Source organism: Trifolium pratense, linkage group LG1 (genome assembly GCF_020283565.1).
Source record: "Trifolium pratense cultivar HEN17-A07 linkage group LG1, ARS_RC_1.1, whole genome shotgun sequence".
NCBI classification, from domain to species: domain Eukaryota; kingdom Viridiplantae; phylum Streptophyta; class Magnoliopsida; order Fabales; family Fabaceae; genus Trifolium; species Trifolium pratense.
In genome coordinates this window covers 23,462,542-23,484,469 of record NC_060059.1, presented here as the reverse complement: position 1 = coordinate 23,484,469, position 21,928 = coordinate 23,462,542, and the positions used below count along the sequence as shown (strand labels likewise).

The window sequence follows — 21,928 nt, the reverse complement described above, 5'->3', positions numbered from 1 at the left end:
GGTCCACCGTGGTCAAGTGATTAAATGTATTATAACAAGATTTTTTTACAAAATTTTTACCATTGGATTGAAAGTCTATATCATATAGATCCTCCATAAATAAATTTAGAAAAATTAAAAACGATTTAATATGTTATTGAGACCTATCAAGATTATCGATATTTAATAAAAACTATACAGGTTGTTTGAAGGAAAACTAAACATTTTAACAAAGTTGTGGATTAACTACTTATTTTTGGGACAAAGATATGTACAAGTCAATGAAGTCCTAGTTTCCTAGAAAAATCACCAATATTGACCATAAAATTGGGTATTAAATATTGATGACAAGAAACGACAGTCAACAAAAAAAAGTCAAGAAACAATAAAACTAAGAATAAACATCTGGTATAAAATCACATGCAATCAATCATTCCTTCAGTTATGTATGTTTGATAGTTCAGTAAGAAATGGAATAAATTAGAGAAAATCTGCTTGATTGACTTGCTTTTATGTGGTTCAACATAACATAGTAATATCTATCTAGGCCCTTAGCTAAGACTCAACATAAGCAAGAATGATAGGAAAACTTTAACGGCTAATAGACAAATGACAGTTGAAGAATGCAAATCTGCTTTTATCAATTATCTCTGAAAGCTTTTATGTACGTACATGAAAGAGTAGTTAACATCAATTTGTCACCTTTACCTCAGTTCCTACCAAAACTAATACCACAAATTAGATATAGGTAGTTATTGTTGTTACATTTCACATTACAAGAAATTTTCAACCACTAGATCCGTATAACTACAACTTCAATCCAGCATAAAGGAAGTGTTTCCTATAATAACATATGATATTCGTATATAAGACACATCAAAATTCAATATGATACACACTGCACTCAAAAGACCGGCAATTTAGAGCGTTCCAAAAATCTTTAATATGATTGACATCTTCTTTCAAATACATATCTATGTTCTTCGTATTTGCAAACGACTTTTAATACGATTGGCATCTTCCACGATCTTTTGAATAAATTCATATTCGTACCTGCAAAAGTATGTACAAGATCTGTCAATTCAATTATATAGATAGCTTTGAATTTATTCAGTCAAAAAACATATAAAGTTTAATATGACTATAATTTTTCACAAGAACAAGCCGTCACATAAAATAGAAAACTTGCACCTGAAACTAAAAACAAAACTTTAACAACAAAATATTCATGTCTTTCTTGTTATTCAAATCATGCTTAAATTGATAGATATAAAGAAGACCATATTTCTTTTTTAACAAGTCACATGCTTTTAAAAAGAATGGAATTATACTATATCATATCCTTAATCTATCACTGGTAGAGTAAAAAATGGTTATTATATGGAATAACACAAATAGAAGTTTTTTGAAGTATATTACATACCCGGTTGTATAAGCTTTTCCGGATAAATTAGACACTTCAAACAAAGCTGACCTCCATTTCTGCACTCTTTCTGAGTTAATTCCAAAATTATTTTCATGTCGATCCATGTCTTTGCCATAACATTTTCTCAGATGCCTTATGTCTGATGGGTACACTTTGTAAAAGATTGGCCAAACTAATTGATTCTTCAACTTCATACACTCAAGAATCTTGACAAGTTCTTCAAGACACCATGAGGAATTTGCATAGTTTTCAGATAAAACAATAATCGAAAGCCTCGATGCTTCAATTGCATTTACAAGAGAGGGTGAAATTTGGTCTCCAGTATGCAGTCCTCCATCATCCATGAAGGTCTTGAATCCCGCTTGAGATAAAGTTTGATAAAGATAACCTGTAAAAGAGTTGCGTGTATCTTCTCCTCTAAAACTAAGAAAAATTTGCCATTTGGCCATTGAATGTTTCAGACTATCTAGTGTTGTCTTCCATTCTTCAATTGGTTTACTTTTTAAGAAAGGTCCCACATCTTTAATTGTTCTAGGTAACCCTTCACATTCTAAAGCAACTTCATATGCTACATTCAATAAGTCAAATCTCGAGTATTTCTCATCATCATAAATACCTGAATGTTTTTGAAACAAAATCCAAGCTTCCTGTCTAGATAAGGGATCAAGTTGAATCTTCCTTTGACCGGACAACAAGTCACAATCTTTTTGGCAACATGTGGTCAAAAGAATCTTGCAGCGATTACTATTACAAGGAATGCCTATATCTTCTGGGTCGAATTTTGCTGGAACATTATCAAAAATGACTAGAATTGGACAATTCATACTTTCTATTGTTGAGAATATTTCTCTGGCTCTTCCAGATTCACTGTTTTTTTTATCAAATTTCATATTTAATGAGTCAACAATTTCATCTTGCATTGTTCTAATATTTGAATTTTGGGTTACCTTGACAAATAAAATCTCATGAAAAATCTCTAAATACTTTACTTTTTTGGCCATTGCTTCAACCAATGTTGTTTTACCCGAGCCCTGGCTACCATACAATCCAATCATAGAACAACTATCATCATTCAATGCCACGAAAAGTTGATCGGAGATCTTCTCTCTAGAATTAAAACACATTAAATTTCCTGAAGAGAAGTGTTCTAAACTTGGAATTGGAGTTGAAGATTCCTGAATGTAATTTCCTGAAGGTACTTTCGTGTTCTGTTCCATTACTCTTTTCAACAATTTTTTAAATTGTTTTCTTGTTATTGCTTGTGCCGACAGATTCTCCAATTGACGTATGAGTATATCTGTTTCATTTAGCCACTCAAACACAACATCGCTAACCTTTTGAGTTTTATTATGAGTTCTTTCAATTTTGTCACGCACAAAATCTCGATGTGTAACCAATCGGTTCTTTTCTTTTGTGAAATCAACTGGAAAAATAATATAGAATAAGTATATGTATATGCATTGCAAAATTTTATATAGAAATATGTAAATCAGCATAGTTTTTAGCGTGCGTGTGTATATAAGGGAGAAATCAAATTACAATTAGTAGTATTTGAATAATGTTACACTGTTCAAATAACACTTTAAAGAATATAAATTTTAAAATCTAATACCTATAATTAATTGATAGTCGTTTTTTTTTTTTTGACGGATTAATTGATAGTCGCTATTAAATTAATTACAGGTAAATATGTTTTATACCTCTCAATAGACCCAATCAACATTATGTTTAATTTTGTGAAGGGAGAGGACTGCACTAAAAGTCCTGAAGATAACATGGTATTTTTCTAATTTTTGTTGTTAAGTAGTTTAAAATCCACCGACAATTTGAAAGTTTATATCATATATAGATCATTTATGTTAAATTTTACAAAAATTTAAAATCGTTTAATATGTTATTGAAATAGATTAAGATTAATGGTATTCAATAACATACCAAATAATTTTCAATTTCTTTAAAAAAAATTACGGATAATCCATATGATACTCTCCGGTCTCATATATAAGCAAAAGTTTCTTTTTTAGATTCATTGAAAAAATAATGTATGTTGTCTATAATTTGGACTAGATACATTCTTTTTCCAATGAATCTAAAAAAGTTATTTTTGCTTATATATGAAACCGGAGGGATATATATATATATATATATATATATATATATATATATATATATATATATATATATATATATATATATATATATATATATATATATATATATATATATATATATATATATATATATATATATATATATTAACTTAAGAGTTAAATATGTTTTTGTTATCGACAAAATAGTGACTATATAAGTTTAGTTCATACTTAATTTTTATTAAATTTTTAGTCCCTAGAAAATTATATTGCACTCACTTTTGGTCCCTACTGTTAAGTCAACCTATATTTTTAAATGATTTATGAAAATTTTATAGGGACTAAAAAATTATGTAAACTGCCATTTTATAAGATCCAAAACATATTTAATCCTTTTATAAAAAAAACATATTTAATCCTTAAATTAAGTAAATATTTTGAGCATTATGTGAAATATATGGTGGATTATAGGATGATGGCTCTATTAAGTCCCTCACCGGTGTACTCCCTCCGTCCCAAATTATAAGGGAAAATAAAAAAATCACACTTATTAAGAAAAAGTAAAACATGAGAATTTGAAGTATGTTTTTGTGGGTTTTCCTTGGAATAAGTTGCATAGGAAGATGTAAAAACAATTTTTATTGGTTGTTGTTTATTGAAAAAATGAGAGAGAAAAGAAATTAAATGCAATTTGCATTTAATTTTATGAAAATAAGGAAAAAACATTCTTGAAAATGATTTTTTCTCTTATAATTTGGGACAAAAAAAAAAGCTTTTTTCCCTTATAATTTGGGACGGAGGGAGTATCATTTAATTTCACCGTTCGATTAAATTAATCTACTTGATCTAATATTTCATCACCACACTAGATCCAATTTCTAGATCTCACTCTTTCTGTCTATGCTTGAACTTTTTTTCCTCTATGTTTCCCTCTCCATTGCCTAATGCCTATACATCACTCTTTTAAATCTTAATGATATTTTTGGCCATGTGAAGTTGGAATTTAGTGCCTAGGACCAACTTGCTACGTATAAAAAAACACTTTTTACAATTGTTTTGATTGAATTAGCAGTTTATAATGTTGCTTTCCAATTTTAAGTTCGAATGATAATAAATACTAACATGTTTCTCTTTCGATGTCAATGTTTGGGGCAAATGAATTCTCATTGATTATAAGATGCCATTGAGAGTTTGGAAAAAACTGGTTTTTATTATAGAGCAAAATTTGGTGGATGTTCTGGACTGGGCCTAGCGACCCACTGCCCGCTCCAGGCCCAATTCGCTCGGGAAAGAGGATCCTGCATCCGACCCGTTTTCCCCAATCCAACACAGCATTGATTTCATAACACATGCGACGTGCTCGACGTAACGAACAGAACAGCGTTCATCACGTCGAGCATACCCTCGGCAAACACGCCTCAACGGCTATGTCGAGCACATCTACGTGCCTTAATGGGTAAGTCTCTCATTAAGGCACGTGCTCAATTCATCTTCGTGCCTTGCGCACCAATCTAGGGTGAGAGTTTGTTACAACAAACTCTCTTGCTCCCCACGCTAACCCTAGCAGTTCCCTTATTGGATCTGCCCTGTGGCGGCCCAATAGCAGGAATCGTTGGCCCCGCGCTGGGGGTTATAAATACAACCTCATAGCAAGGTTCATGTATCTCATTCTTACTCTCTACTTCATACTTTTTGTGCCCTACACTGACTTGAGCGTCGGAGTGTAAACAGGTACAAACCCCCCTTCGGGGCGCGCCGTCTACAACCGCGTGGGACGTCAAGCAGCCGGCCGTCGATCAACCTCTCTGGAACAGGTACGATCAGTGGCGCCATCTGTGGGAACGTGAGTTCTTCCTCTTTCTTTACCAACAAAAGGAAAGAAAAACCAAATCTCTCTACCATCTGAGATGGCCGGCTCATCTGTTCAACGCACTAACAGCGACTCCACACCTTACGTCGACGCCGACGGGCGACCGATGACCACCGTCATCTCCCCTCGACAGAATCCTCCTCAAGATCGAACAACTCCCATGGCTACCGATGAACGTATCGCAGCTGTCAACGACGAGTTCGATCAAAGGGACGGAGAAGAAATCGCCATCTCCGACGATGAAAACGGTTACAACATCGTGACCACCAACCCGCCCGACTCTGGTAACTCGCTTCCAGATTTTGCCCGCCGAGGTACGCTCGCCCTAAAGAAGGCCGTTGCGGCCTGGACGGGGCGCGATCGTATCGAGCAGGAGCAAGAACTCCAAATCACTCCCGCCGACCTCAAGAAGCTGCTCGTCTCCCTCGGAGACCACCAAGAACTGATCCAAGAACAGAGGGAACTCATCCGCGAGCAAGACCGGAGGCTGAAGGCCGCCAGTAAGGTAAACTTTCACCGCCGTCTCGACGGTACTGACCGCCTCCTGCAGGGGTCCAAGAAAAAGGGTCGTACTCCTCCTCGACGAGAACCCCCATCGGTGACAACCAAGCGGGGAAGAGGAACCACCATCTTCGACCGTCTTGGCGAAAAGCTCACCATCACCCGTGGAGGCCGCGGAAAAGGACATGCCAGTCCCCCTTTCCCTCGACTTGAACGGAGAAGCCGCTCACCTTCTCTGTCCCCTCGGGAAAACATATACCCGGACTATGAAGCATACGACAGCGACGAGGATGAAGGCTACGGTCCCTTGTCCCTTGAAATTTTGAACGCTCCACTCCCACCAGGATTGGAGAGACCCCCGAAGCTGGCCAAATACGACGGACAAGGGGACCCAGACGAACACATCTATGTGTTCAACATCCAATTGGATTATCTGAGAGTCTTTTTTGATATCAAGTGCAGGCTTTTCTCCACCACTCTCACGAAGAAGGCCCTGGACTGGTATAAGACCCTACCCAGGGATTCCATCCACTCTTGGTCTCAACTGTCTAAACAGTTTAGGAGCCGCTTTACTGCTTCTCGAAGACCCCCAAAGACCATAGCATCTCTCGAAGCCATTGTCCAGGGACGCGAGGAGACCCTCCGCGCCTTCATAGAAAGATTCAGTTCTGAAGCCACCCAAGTAACTGTTAAGGACAACATAAAACGATATCTGCTCGAAAGGGGCCTCCGACGTCCCAGCTCGCTCGCCAGATCTATCGGCATCGAGCTGCCTTCCTCTTTCAATCGCCTCCTCGAGAGAGCCAACGCGTATATCAAATACGAGGAGAAGGAGGCACTGGCGAACACACACGCTTCATCCCGAGCAGAAAGCTCGTCCCAGCACAACCGGGGTCCTCCTCGAGGAGGAGATAAAAGGCATGATGAACGACCACGAGAGAAAGGTCGCGGACCTCAGGGTAATTTCGCAAGTTACACCCCGTTGACCGCGTCTCGCGAACATATCTTTACTACTACCGGGTCGAGCGTCTTCAGGGATGGAGGCATCAGGATCCCGAAACAAACTCTTGCCAAGCCTAACGCTGACAAAAGCAAATACTGCAAGTTCCACAAAACTCATGGTCACATGACTGAAGACTGCATCAGCCTAAAGGATGCGATCGAAGTCCTGATCAGGGACGGACCCCTCAAAAAATGGTCCCGCTCAAACAATACCCCTCAGGACAGGAAAGCTCCCCCTCCCAAGCGCGAGGACAAGGACGACGACGAGGCCTCTCCCATGCAGGTAGCCATGTCGATCACCCGTCCGGAAGATTTCGTGCTGACCGAAGAATTAGCTGCCCGACTGGCAGCTTGGGAGAACTTCCCCCAAACTGCGGTGATCTCGGGAGGCGGGTTCAGCACCCTCACCGTCGGATCGGTTAAGAGAAAGTTCGAGGAGCTCCTAGTTGCCTCGTCCGACATCTCGGTGACCATCGATAAACCGAAGAAGTCGGTTCCTCTGGCCTTCTATCCTGAAGAACTGCCTGGAGGATCGCCTAACTCCTCAATCCCACTGCTGATCCGGGCTAGCATGGCGAACTTCGACGTTCATAGAATCCTGGTCGATGAAGGAAGCTCTTATGACATCATGTACACATCCCTCTTCAAAGTGCTGGGCCTTGAAAGAGAACACCTGTCCCCGTATGTAGGCTCTGACCTGCAAAGTTTCAACGGCTCCACCAGCAAGCCTTGGGGGTACGTCGACCTCATTGTCACCTTCGGCCAAGGACGGACCGCTAAGTCAATCAAAGTCAAGTTCCTGGTCATAGATTGCGACTCTCTGTACCAGTGCATCATTGGCAGAACATCACTAGCAGACCTCATGGCCGTTCCTTCCACCATTCATCTAAAGATGAAATACTACACAAGGGAAGGCACAGTCGCCACACTCCACGGCGACATAGCTGCTGCTCGAAGGTGCTTCGAGGCTGCCTCTAGAGGTCACACCACTATCAGCAAGGTGTCCACCAAAGGTAACGCCTCGGAGAAGAAAGTAGACGACACTAAACCACCCCCTAGCACCATCAGCATGGTCGACCTAGACTCGAGGTTCTCCAAGAAAGAAAACAAAGAGGAGAAGAAGCTTCGAAAGGACAAGGAGGAAGACAAAGAGGCGAGCAAGAAAATCTTCCGCCCAATCCCAGATGGAGACTTCGAGCTCATTTCCCTTGGTGAAGACTCGAGCAGAGGCGTGAAGATAGGAGCGGACCTCCCCGCCTTAGTGAGAAAGCAGCTGAAGACTTGTCTTCGCGAGAATGCTGACCTTTTCGCATGGAGCGCTTCCGAGATGCCCGGCCTGGACCCAGACGTGGCATGCCACCAGCTCGCCATAGATCCGACTGCTAGAGCTGTAGTACAACGTAGGAGAAAGCAGTCTCCCGAAAAAGCGGAGGCTGCAGAAAAAGCTGTAAAAGACCTCATAGAGGCAAACTTTATGTCCGATGCCAAATATTCTACATGGCTCTCCAATGTTGTACTCGTTAAGAAATCTAATGGAAAATGGCGAATGTGCGTTGACTACACCGATTTCAATAGGGCTTGCCCCAAAGATGCTTATCTTTTGCCTAGCATAGATAAACCCGTAGATAATTCATCCGGTTTTAAATTACTATCATTTATGGATGCTTACTCGGGTTACAATCAAATACCTATGGCCGAAGCCGACAAGCAAAAAATTGCGTTCATGACCGAGTCGGGCAACTACTATTACAACGTAATGCCCTTCGGTTTAAAAAATGCAGGCGCTACATATCAGCGAATGATGAACAAAGTGTTCCGAACTAAAATCGGTTGCCCTCGCGCTCGTCATAGCGGCGAGGAGACTAAGACAGTACTTCCTCGCCCACACCATTATAGTCCGAACTGACCAGCTTATCAAAGCCCTACTCGCTCGACCAGACATGGCCGGACGAATGCTTAAGTGGTCAGTAGAACTTTCCGAATTCGACATTCGATACGAAAGCAGGAAGGCGCTCAAAGCTCAGGCTTTGGCCGATTTCGTCGCGGAGATGACCCCATCCACGATTCCTAACAGCGAAGCGGACAAGTGGACCATCTTCGTTGACGGAGCATCCAACTCGGCAGGTGCTGGCGCAGGAATCATCCTTGAGAACGGGGCTGGAACCATAATCGAAGTTTCCGTCGCGTTATCTTTTCCAGCGTCGAACAACCAGGCGGAATACGAAGCTTTCCTCGCTGACCTGCGTTTGGCAAAAGACGTGGGTGCCAGAGAAGTCAAAATATTCACGGACTCGCAACTGGTAGTCTCCCAGGTCATCGGAGAGTATCAGGCCAAAAATGATCACCTCCAAGATTATCTACGCCTGGTACGAGAAATGCTCGCTTTGTTCGACTACATCGAGGTCAAACATGTCCCACGAGGAGATAACATGCGGGCAGATATCTTCTCCAAACTCGCGAGCACCAAGAAGAAAGGAGGAAACAAGTCTGTTATCCAGGAAATACTCCCTCGACCGAGCATAGAGGAGCATACCTCCCCGACCCTCTCAGTCATGGCCGTCGATGTAAACTCCATCGAAGACGGGACATCCTGGATGACGAACTACTACACATACCTCGCGCACGGGCACCTCCCCGAGGACGAAAAAGAAGCGAAGACGCTTCAACGAAAAGCTTCCTCGTACTGTCTCATGTACGACAAACTATATAAAAGAGGAATCTCCATTCCACTTCTCAAATGTATAGGCGAGGATGACGTCGACTACGTCTTGCGCGAAATACATGAAGGAATAAACGGCCAGCACCTGGGAGGATGATCTCTTGCCAGGAAAGCCCTTCGAGCAGGATACTACTGGCCCACTATGCAACAAGACGCAAGAAAACACGTTAGAAAATGCGACAAATGCCAACGACACGCAGACATGATTTTAGCTCCTCCGAAGGAGCTCAAAACTCAATCTGCCCCTTGGCCCTTTTCTTGGTGGGGCATGGATATCCCGGGGCCATTCACCGACGGGCTGCACCAGTGCAGATTCCTCATCGTTGGAGTCGACTACTTCACAAAATGGGTAGAAGCTGAGGCTATACCCAACATATCGGCTGAAACAATACTTCGTTTCTTCAAGAAGAACATTCTAGCCCGATTTGGAATTCCACAAGTGGTCGTCACCGACAACGGAACCCAAATCACGAATAAAAACTTCCAAGAGTTCCTCGCTGCGATCAAAACGAAGCAGCACTTCACCTCGGTCGAGTACCCTCAAACCAACGGGCAAGCCGAGTCGGCCAATAGACTCGTCCTCCGCGGACGCAAACGCAGGCTCGAGGAAGGGAAGAACAAATGGGTCGAAGAACTCTGGAGCGTCCTCTGGGCTTACCGGACAACCCCTCACTCCACCACCGGAGAGACCCCATTTCGACTAACCTACGGGACCGAAACGGTTATCCCAGTCGAAGTGGAGGAGCTGACGTGGTGAACAACCCAGCCACTATCAGAAGAGGAGAACGACGAAGCGATACGAGAGGAACTCAACCTAGTCGAAGAGCTACGAACAGCAGCCTCCCTTCGCGAAGCGTCCCTCAAACAAAAAGTCGCTGCTCGACACGATCTCAAAGTCATCATAAGAGAATTCGACGTCGACAGCCTCGTCCTAAGACGAAACGCCAAAGACTCCAACCACGAAAAACTCGCCGCGAACTGGGAAGGCCCCTATCGCGTCCGAGCAAAAACTGAAAATGGTGCATACCACCTCGAAACCCTGGACGGTAAACGACTTCCCCGTACCTGGAACGCTAAAAAGCTCAAACAGTATTACAGTTAAGGTAACGTCGGACGCGACTTATCTCGGCGTAATATTTGTTAAACTACGAGCAGATATATCCACTTACAATGGGCAGGTGTCCGGTACAACGCCAAAAGCCCAAAAACACTAATGGAAAAAACCCAACGAAGGATAAACTCCAAAAACGAGCCCCTTCGTCCCCCGTACCATGGCTTGAGCCCGGAGTCGCGACCGGACTTAAGTTACAGTGGACAAGCCTCTTCGACGAGTCTTCTCACTGTCTTGTCCGAGGACAAACCCTCGGACACCTGAGTAGTTCCCCAAACTGCTTGTGGTATCGCCGAGCTAGCACAACGCTCGTCGCATAGAAAGGCAAGGCGAATCACCACTTCGCAAAACATTCTCCCCGAACCACTTATGGTAACGCCGAGCAAGAACTCAACCTTCCTCGACGCATTCAAACTTGCCAGAACACTGAGCAAACAAGCGCCACGCTCGTCGCATAGAAGGCAAGGCGAACACTACTTCGCAAAAACATTTACAATCAAAGTTTAAATATTTAACTTCAAAATATTTGTCAAGTTAAAAACGAGCATACAACATGCAATTATCTGTCGAGCATACCACATGCAATTATCTGTCGAGCATACAAACGTGCAATTATTTATCAAGCATAAATAAAGACATACAAACGAAAGACAGATAAAAACAAAACACAAGTATAAAACGATCAAAAGTACTTGTAAGATTTAAAATGGGACCAACCCCAGGTGTTCAAAGGTTACAAAACATGGCGCGCAGGCCCCAAAAACAAAATAATCAGAAATAAACTAAGACAACGGTGTACAGGCCTGAAGAAACATGAGCTCGAACTAGCTACTCTCGTCTTGATGTTCCACAGCGTCATCCTTGGGCTCTTCGCCAACTGGCTGGTCTTCCTCCATAACGTCGTTTTCACTCCTTCAGCCTCCCCGCCATTGTCTTCTTCGCCTTCTTCTTCATCATCAGACAAAATCAAGAAATCCGCCGCTTCGTTCGCCGCACTCTCCTCGGGCAAAATCACCTTGCCATTTTCCACTCTCCGCCAAAAACCGGTCCCAGCAGTAGCAAGCCCGGGGTTGACAACCTTGAGCTGTGAGACCGCGTTCTTATAGCCGAACTTGGCGGCTGCAGTAAGGCGCCCAAGGACATCCAAATACTGTCCTTCAAAGTCCTTTGATAGTGTCGGGCTCATCCTTAGCAGGCTCCATCGCGGCTCTGAGTTCCTTATTCTCCAACTCCAGCTCCTGAAGTCTGATCTCGACCTCCCGGAGTCTCTTCTGAGTATCCAGCCACACGCCACTCTTGCCCTCCAGATCCTCGACAGTAAGGGTCAGCTGACGCTTCTGCCCCTTCAAAACTTCAACCTGTCGCTTCAAATCCTCGACAACCTTGCTCGGATCCTCAATTTTCCTGTTCAGCACAAGGGCACTGGATACCAGCCTCATCAAACCAGCAATGTCCTCGGCAAAAATTGCTCCCCGCTGGGTCGAATCCATCCCCATAATGACCTCTTCATCATCTCGATCTACCTCCAACGGGCTTTTCTCGAAAAGCCTCTTCAACGCCCAGCAAGGCGGAATTTTGATCTTCTCTCCAGACAGATCCACAACCTCCTTGTCCGACCGAAATCACTTGTTGGACACGACGGCCAGATGCGAGCCCATCTTCGGCGAACTCGAGCTGGTACCCCCAACCGCCGAAGATACCGCAGAACCCGGGCCACTCTTCCCTTTCCCCTTTTTGCTCTTCTTAGAGTCGAGCATCTTGAGAATGTTCGTAGCCTGACTCGCCATGTTATCTGCAAAAGAAGACGAGGAAAGTTAGAAACACAATCAAAACAGAAAATTTCACAAGTTATGTACAGGAAGATTAAAAACCTAAATTACCAAGCAGAACTGCACGGGCTGCCCCGTTCGTACACGAAAGCAAATCCCTGGTATGTATGTATCTAGCGGCAAAAACTTGTTTTCCGTCCTTCCCTACAACAGGACGAGTAACCCTATTCCCCTCCTCATCGTCAGTCCTGTACACACAGGGTCCAGCCACAAAGCTGCCAACCCAATCCATCAGATTTTTGAGACCGACACGATCTTCCTCTGACAGATCCTCGAATTTAACATAATAAAAATCGGTCCCTTGCCTGAAGTGCTCGAAACTCCACGACAAGGGAAATTTCTCCTCGCGACGAGAGACCTGTTCACCATCTACCACCCTCGTCGCCGTGGTAAAGAGAGATTCACGAGCATCCTCACTTTCTGCTCGAACCACGTAGTACCTCGGCTTAAAACCCCTTACGGAGTCCACAAACATGTCGAACATCTTGATGCGCGACTTCAAGGACACCCAACATTGCCTCCGATCCTGCGATTTCCTTTGCAGTTGGAAAATCCGGAAAAACATCGGCACCGAGGGAACGATCCTCCTATGCTCGCAGACAAGCTCGTACGCATGGATAAAACCAAGGGAATTTGAGTTCAACTGAGAAGGTGCCAACCTAAGATGTTTAAAAACCTTCATAGCGAAGTCGCTGAAGGACATTCTAAACCCCAACTTCTCAAAGGCGAACTCATACATGGCGAATCCGTCTTCGCCGAAATTCGAGAATACCCTTTGGCCCTCCTCGACTATGTGCGCCGCCCAGTTACTCGGAGCATCCCCTATTCTTTCCTCTACGGTAATAAATTTTTTCCCCGACGTATGAGTTATGCTCGAAGGTACGGAAACCTCTTCGACGATCCACCCGTACGGCTCCGCCTCGGTAGGTCTGATGGGTCCTCTGTTCGAAGGCCCCGCCTCCTCGTTAGCCATTTATACACCTGAAAAAGCAGCGAACAAAGTGAATTCGACATTCAAAACATCAAATTCACCCTTCCACCGCAAAGTCAAGTGAAAGGGCGAAGCGATTGGCGAGGACCCAGTCCCCGACTAAAAAGCCCTTAACAAACGGCATCGACACGAAGAGGGACACAAAAATCGAGTCTAAAGGCAAACTACGCTCAAACACGCGTATTGCGAGCACAAACGGGGGGAGACGGTCCCCGCCGATCGAAAACCTAAATCAGTTCGCGAAGGATTGAGCACTTGCGCTCGCAACACTCTTGGGAAAATTCGTCCTAAACCTAGCACAGCCAAAAGTTTATAACAAAGACGAACAGCAGGCAACTTCTGCCCGCCACTCCATGAATTTCATGCTCTGGTTCATCCACACCATGAATTTTCTCCTCGGGTTCATCATAAAACCCAGAAAATCACGCGAATTTCAAGAGTTTTTACCGCAAAACCCATCGGAAAACACCGTCTAATGGCGGTCCGACACTCAAAACAGTGAAAAATCCTAGCTTTTCACTCTAAACACGCAAAAATGGGAACTTGACAGTGTAAAAAACCACTATCAAACACCCTTGAACACTATAAATAGTGGCGTTTGCAAGTGTGGAACCACCACCAAACACTCAAATTCCACCGGATTCGAAACAACTAAACAGAAAACTCAAAAATTAAACAAAACAATGCGTAAACGAAGAAGCATCATTAAAGACCAACCTGTTTCGAGTGTGAAAAGCTTGGAGTTTGGCGAAGAATTCCTTAAGTTTCGTCACAAGTAGCAGCAGCAGCAATGGGAAGAAAACGAAAACGTTTAAAATGCAAAGACACAGCGGAAACGAAAGTGTAAAAATGACACCTTCCTTTTCCTTATATAGACACTAAAGCATCGTGTCCCCTGCTGCACACCCTTACACAAATCAGCGCAACCCTCGCTGATGACGAATCGTCACACTCTCTAATCCATGCCTATTTTAGCAACATTAGATGCATTTTAGTAGGTTTTTAGCAATAAATATAAGAGAAATCTAACCATAAGCTTGATTACTTGATTTGCAAGAAAAACAGGAAAAATTGCAGGAAATGGAGGATTTTCACTACGCTGGGGGCGTAGCCCATCACGCGCCGCGTGATGGAGCTCACAGGGAGCCAAGATTTTCACTCTGATCACGCGCGGCGTGATGCCTTACCACGCGCGGCGTGAAGCCTTGTTGAAGAAGAAGATTGCTCTCTGACTTGATCACGCGCCGCGTGATTCTGTTACCACGCGCGGCGTAGTTGATGGATTTGCAACCACGCGCGGCGTGATAGATCTGGCGCGCGGCGTGGTTACCTTCTGTATATATAGTTTCTGCATAATTCTGTTTTCGGGTTGGAAAATTCTGCAAATTTGATCCACATTCTGGGTTTGGAACTTCAAGATTGGGATTCAAGACTCCGAAGGATAGCTCCAAGCACATCGATAGCATGGATTCACAAGCCATGACATTGAAGCTCGGACGCGAACAAAGGGAGATGAGGAGCTAAGTTCTTCGGAGGTAGGATCTAGGATAGCCTAGGATGTAGATAGACCTCATGTAATCTGCTATATGTGTAAGAAACTACTCTGTTCATAGTGTTGATTTAATGCAATTCGATGTTTAATGCTTTATAATCCTTCATTAGTGTTGTAATGATTTCGAGTTAAGTCACGTGCGAGAGTATTGATTTAATTTCTGAACTGAATTGCATTAAGCGCTCGAGTGTCTCCGGTCGAGAGATTGAGGCATAGAGTGTAGCGAACGATTGACGCGTGTTAATATCATTCGTTGTAGGTAGCTTCCGCCCGAGAGATCGGGGGAGTATCGACAACGAATAGAGTGGATTTTGACAAGAGATTGCGATTCACTAATTTGTCGATCTAGTTGTTAACACTTGAGTAGATTCCTATGATATAGTAGATTGTATGTGGTTTAGCTATAGACTAGGCGATTCCGATGATTCTACCTCACTTTTCCATTATATCAAAGCACGTTTTCTAACAAATCATCACTCAACATACCCCCAATTTATGTGTATTTCTTGCATAATGTCTATGAGCACTATTCGACTAGTTTAATCACACAATCCCTGTGGATCGATATTTTTATTACTACGTGGTAATTCGTTCACTTGCGAAAATTATCCATCAAGTTTTTGGCGCCGTTGCCGGGGATTGTGATTGATTCATATTTTCTGTGTTTTCCTTATTTTTCTGTCTTATATTTTTTCTACCGGAGCGTTCTACTTGTGTGTTTCCTTGTGCATGCGGAGGACAGGTCCCATTGAGCTGGAAGTCGATCCTGAGATTGAGAAAACAGCAAGAGCAAATCGTAAAGCGGAAGGAAGGCATGTTTGAATCATACAATCAAGAGGCACTCTTAACTAGTTGCAAGTTCAATAATGTCTTTCTACAAATCATTACCAAACAACTAGAAGCTCAATGTTTGGTGCAAGCAACCTCTCAAAATAATCCTCATTTCAACACCTTCAATCTTGGAGTGAAGAATCACATGAATTGTTCTTATGGAGCTAATCTGAATCAAGCATTTCCTCAAGATCAACATTTTGAAGATCACCTTGAATCTTTTGAAGATACTCTTATCTTAGCCATGAAGATGACTCAAGGCAATTTTGAGGTGATGAAGGCAAACCAAGAAGTGTCAAGCAAACGTCATGAAGCCTCCATCAAAAATCTCGAAAACCAAATGGGTCAATTAGCAAGGCAAGTCTCTTCTCTACAAACTCAAAGTAGATTTTATGGAGACACCACGGATCCTCGTAATGAAAGTTGTAATTCCATTAATTTGAGGAGTAGAGAAGTTTCATCACCGGAAGTAGTGGAGAATCCTACGAAGGATGAGAGTAAAAATGGTGTAGTTGAAAAGATGAGGGATGGTGTAGTTGAAAATAGAAAAGAAAATAAGAAAGAAGGAAAAAAAAATAAGGAAGAAAAAGCTTATGAGGGAGAAGTTGAAAAGAGAGTGGAGCATGAGTCTAGTGCCAAGAAAGGCAAGAAACCTCTTGTGAAAGACCCCAAGTTTCAAGTTCCTTCACCATATGCTAGAATGCCTTATCCTAGGATGAAGAGGGTCAAGAACCAAGACCTTGAATTTTGTGGAGTGGTATCCGAATGTTTCAAAGTGGAAGTGCTAGAGGAAGTGGTAAAAGATGGGAAGGAAGAAGAGTGGGATCATGAGATTGAAATTTTTCTTCAAAATTTGGATAACCCCCTAGAAGAGGGAATTGAAAAAAGCCACCGGAATTGAAAGAACTTCCTCCTAAATGGAAGTATGTGTTTTTGGGTGGCGACTCTAGGAAACCCATGATCATAAGTGATTTGCTCACTCTACTAGAAGAGAATGACTTGTTAAAAGAAGCGGAGAAAGTGAATGACGACCTAGGATGGGACTTGGATGGTGTGGTTCCTATCTATTGTTTGTACAAGGTGGCTAAAGAAAAAGAGCCCAATCCGGTTGTTAATCCTCAAAAGTCTTCCACTTCAACATTGAAAGCTTCGGTGAAGAAAGGTTCTAAGAAATCTCCATCACGGTCTAGTAAGAAGGAAAGAACCAATTTGAAGGCCAAATGGGAAGGTCTCAAGAGTGATTCGGGAAGCATGAAATCATTACTATTTGATATTAATATTGCTCCTTTGAATGAAGAGAACAAGAGGAGCCGGGTTGAATCAAAGTTGAAGTATCCTCCCTAACTTGTGATGATGAAGCGTCAAGCTAATGACGAGAAAGAAGCGCTTCATGGGAGGCAACCCATGAGTTTACGGTCCTTACTTCCCTTTCACTCTTATGCTACTTTATGAATAATTGTTTGATGTTCCTTTGAATTGGCTGGATGAATGTACTTTAAACTCTGAATTTGAATCTTTTTATGTTTAATTGTGGAATTTCTTTTACCTTTGGAGTTTGTTTCAATATTTTGGCATGTTCCTTCTTGTTACTTGAGTATCAATTACTTGATTTTCTCCGTGTGTGATATGTGAAACTTGCAGTGCAATAGCTTGTTGCACTCATGTGATCAAGAGGCAAAGGAAGGGAACACACACTTTTTGACCGGTTCTTTGATTCGACCCAACCGAGAGGTATTGAGCCAAACACTCCTTTTCCTTCTATGTGTGATATCCACTCATGTATTGTCTCTCGATTTTGCTTGTCGTCTTTGTATTTGATTGGTACTTTTGTAGCACACACGAGGCATGTTCCTTGGTACCTTGAGCCTTTCTATCCACCCTTACATATAATTATCCTTTGCTTAACCAATTTGAGCTGAAAAAGAAAATGTTATTTTGCACAACCTTAAGAAATTTTTGAAACAAAAAAAGGAATGACTTTCTTGGAGGTTAGGCACCTAATTAGTGGTTGATGCGCAATGCTCACCACTAAGTTTGGGGTTGCTCTTTGGAATTAGCAAACAATGAAGTTGGGGTGAGGGTACTAGAGAACTTACAAAAAGTTTTGGTTGAAAATTTTTCAAAGAGTCAAGGCTTTAGAGAAAGATATATGGAAAAGTAATGTAAAAAAAAAAATGAAAAAAGAGATGAATGTGAAAAGAATAGAAAAGACATGTAAAAAGAAGTGATAGCCTTGAGTTACAAAAGGAATTAACTTTACTTGTTGATTTGAAAAAGTTCTCTAGTCCACTATAGTTCAAAAGAAAAGGGTTTTGGTGTATAAATTGCTTTTTGACCTTAGGGGGATCTAACTCCAAGTTTTTCTACTACTCAACCAAAATGTCACCATCCACCCTAGCCAAGCCACGTTATAACCCTAAAAGACCTCTAATGTGTGTGCACAAAGTGAACCGAATGAATTCTTAGATTACTTGCAAAATTATTGTTGACTTGCATTGATGTGTTGATCTGAGTGAATTACCCAAACTGAAGAGTGCATGTGAGTAGTGTGATGGAATCATAGAGCCGTGGTCGGAAAGTGTGAACTACTTGAAAATGTCTTGCGGGAACGATTGTGCAATTGAGCATTGTTTGCAGGTGGATCATTGATCATCAGGTGATTCTCACGTATGTATGATTCGAGTGAATTTAAGGAAAATGCCAAGGTCTTGACACAAAAACTTGAGGTAAAAGTTGTTTCCTTGAGGACAAGGAAAAGTTTAAGTTTGCGGTTGTGATGACGAATCGTCACACTCTCTAATCCATGCCTATTTTAGCAACATTAGATGCATTTTAGTAGGTTTTTAGCAATAAATATAAGAGAAATCTAACCATAAGCTTGATTACTTGATTTGCAAGAAAAACAGGAAAAATTGCAGGAAATGGAGGATTTTCACTACGCTGGGGGCGTAGCCCATCACGCGCCGCGTGATGGAGCTCACAGGGAGCCAAGATTTTCACTCTGATCACGCGCGGCGTGATGCCTTACCACGCGCGGCGTGAAGCCTTGTTGAAGAAGAAGATTGCTCTCTGACTTGATCACGCGCCGCGTGATTCTGTTACCACGCGCGGCGTAGTTGATGGATTTGCAACCACGCGCGGCGTGATAGATCTGGCGCGCGGCGTGGTTGCCTTCTGTATATATAGTTTCTGCATAATTCTGTTTTCGGGTTGGAAAATTCTGCAAATTTGATCTACATTCTGGGTTTGGAACTTCAAGATTGGGATTCAAGACTCCGAAGGATAGCTCCAAGCACATCGATAGCATGGATTCACAAGCCATGACATTGAAGCTCGGACGCGAACAAAGGGAGATGAGGAGCTAAGTTCTTCGGAGGTAGGATCTAGGATAGCCTAGGATGTAGATAGACCTCATGTAATCTGCTATATGTGTAAGAAACTACTCTGTTCATAGTGTTGATTTAATGCAATTCGATGTTTAATGCTTTATAATCCTTCATTAGTGTTGTAATGATTTCGAGTTAAGTCACGTGCGAGAGTATTGATTTAATTTCTGAACTGAATTGCATTAAGCGCTCGAGTGTCTCCGGTCGAGAGATTGAGGCATAGAGTGTAGCGAACGATTGACGCGCGTTAATATCATTCGTTGTAGGTAGCTTCCGCCCGAGAGATCGGGGGAGTATCGACAACGAATAGAGTGGATTTTGACAAGAGATTGCGATTCACTAATTTGTCGATCTAGTTGTTAACACTTGAGTAGATTCCTATGATATAGTAGATTGTATGTGGTTTAGCTATAGACTAGGCGATTCCGATGATTCTACCTCGCTTTTCCATTATATCAAAGCACGTTTTCTAACAAATCATCACTCAACATACCCCCAATTTATGTGTATTTCTTGCATAATGTCTATGAGCACTATTCGACTAGTTTAATCACACAATCCCTGTGGATCGATATTTTTATTACTACGTGGTAATTCGTTCACTTGCGAAAATTATCCATCACTCGCCATCACAGTCGTGGGATTGATCCAACGTCCCAAAACTAACAGATCTTGCGGTCCAAATTCATCCTCGCCAAAAACCAAAGAGACGCATCTGCCACGCGCCTCACGTTCCTCCTCGTAAATGACAACCTATTCAAATAGGTCATCATTACGCCTTTTCATAGCCTCGATATGCGGCAAAAGATCAGATGAAACGTTTCACTTCAAACGTCACATCACCTGCTCGCGAATCCCTCGAGCTCCGCAACTGCATCAACCAACGATGCGTTGAACACAACTTCGACGAACAAAACATTAAAGCCCTTGTCAAACACATAATGTCCTCGGCACATAAATCTTCTTCGACATTGACCTTAAGTCATAACTCCTATGCCTAGCAATGATGACTTGGGGGGCTTCTGGTCTGGACTGGGCCTAGCGACCCACTGCCCGCTCCAGGCCCAATCCGCTCGGGAAAGAGGATCCTGCATCCGACCCGTTTTCCCCAATCCAGCACAGCATTGATTTCATAACACATGCGACGTGCTCGACGTAACGAACAGAACAGCGTTCATCACGTCGAGCATACCCTCGGCAAACACGCCTCAACGGCTATGTCGAGCACATCTACGTGCCTTAATGGGTAAGTCTCCCATTAAGGCATGTGCTCAATTCATCTCCGTGCCTTGCGCACCAATCTAGGGTGAGAGTTTGTTACAACAAACTCTCTTGCTCCCCACGCTAACCCTAGCAGTTCCCCTATTGGATCTGCCCTGCGGCGGCCCAATAGCAGGAATCGTTGGCCCCACGCTGGGGGCTATAAATACAACCTCATAGCAAGGTTCAGGGGACTTTGTGAAATTTCACCATTGAAGCATCATGGGACGGTTACACAATTGGAGAGAGGTATAGACATGATTGTGTGTGGGAATATGTTGATGTTCTAATGTTTATCTTTAATGAATCTCAACCATTAACCAAATCGGATGGTGTATTTTATCTACCTCACCGGTGAGGGACTTAATAGAGCCCTCACCCTAGAATCCACCGAAATATATATAGTATAAAGAAAATAATTGAAGCGAGCGAAAGGAAATTGAATTTTTTATTAAAAAAAAAAAGAAAGGAAATTGAACTCACCCGTATTGTTGCAGCTGCCAGACATTAAGGATGAGTGTAGTAACTTCAAATTAAACAAGAAAGTCAACAAATAAAAGAATAGGGAAAAATTGAAATACTCACTTTACCTTATATTTTCAATCACCCATAAGCTTACAATTAGTAGAAAATTTAAGATTGAGGATTTGAGGTTGACACTGATTTTGCTCATTTGAGAATTGAGATTGAAGATGTGAATCCTTTTTGCTTATTTTAATGAGAATTTGTGTGAGAAATTAGTATGTAATGTGTTGATTGTTAGAAGGGATAGGTAGGGTACAGTCGAGAAGGTAGCTAGTGTGTTAATTCAATCTTATCTTAAAATTTTGAGGTATATATTATTTTGTTGATTTTTCAAACATTTGGAGACTGTGAAAATGAAGCAGAGGGAACAAATTGTGAACTATAAATCATTTTTAACATGTAAAGCATCTAGATATAGAAAAAATGCATTTAATAATACAAAAAATTTATTGTTTAAAAAATTAAAAGCATAAATTTTAAGAAAATATTTCTATATTTATCTTCTTAATATTAGTCAAGTATTTATTAGCATTTTCCAACATAGATAAAGCAAAGGTTGACAAACAAATTTTCACAACAATAAATTCAAAACAATATTTATTTTTTACTATTTTATCAATAAATCTCATTATATTATATCTCAATTGATCTAATAATAAAAATATACTTATGCATAGTTCAATACTGATATCACTTGTGCAGACATAAACAACATCAAGAGGGGCATTCCCCTGTCTAACAAAACGAGCCATGGATTCTGGCTTCTTGCACTAAATCATATGCTTCATAATTTTGATTTCACCTAATGTAAGTGCCTTGCTAGATGATTTTCAATATGATTGACATTCTTTCGAGT

General features: G+C 42.1%; 1 pseudogene; it reads right to left on the bottom strand.

The window, feature by feature from the left end:
* Positions 1-615: 615 nt before the first annotated feature.
* Positions 616-21,407, bottom strand: LOC123909998 (annotated as a pseudogene).
* Between the last annotated feature and the right edge of the window lie 521 nt (positions 21,408-21,928).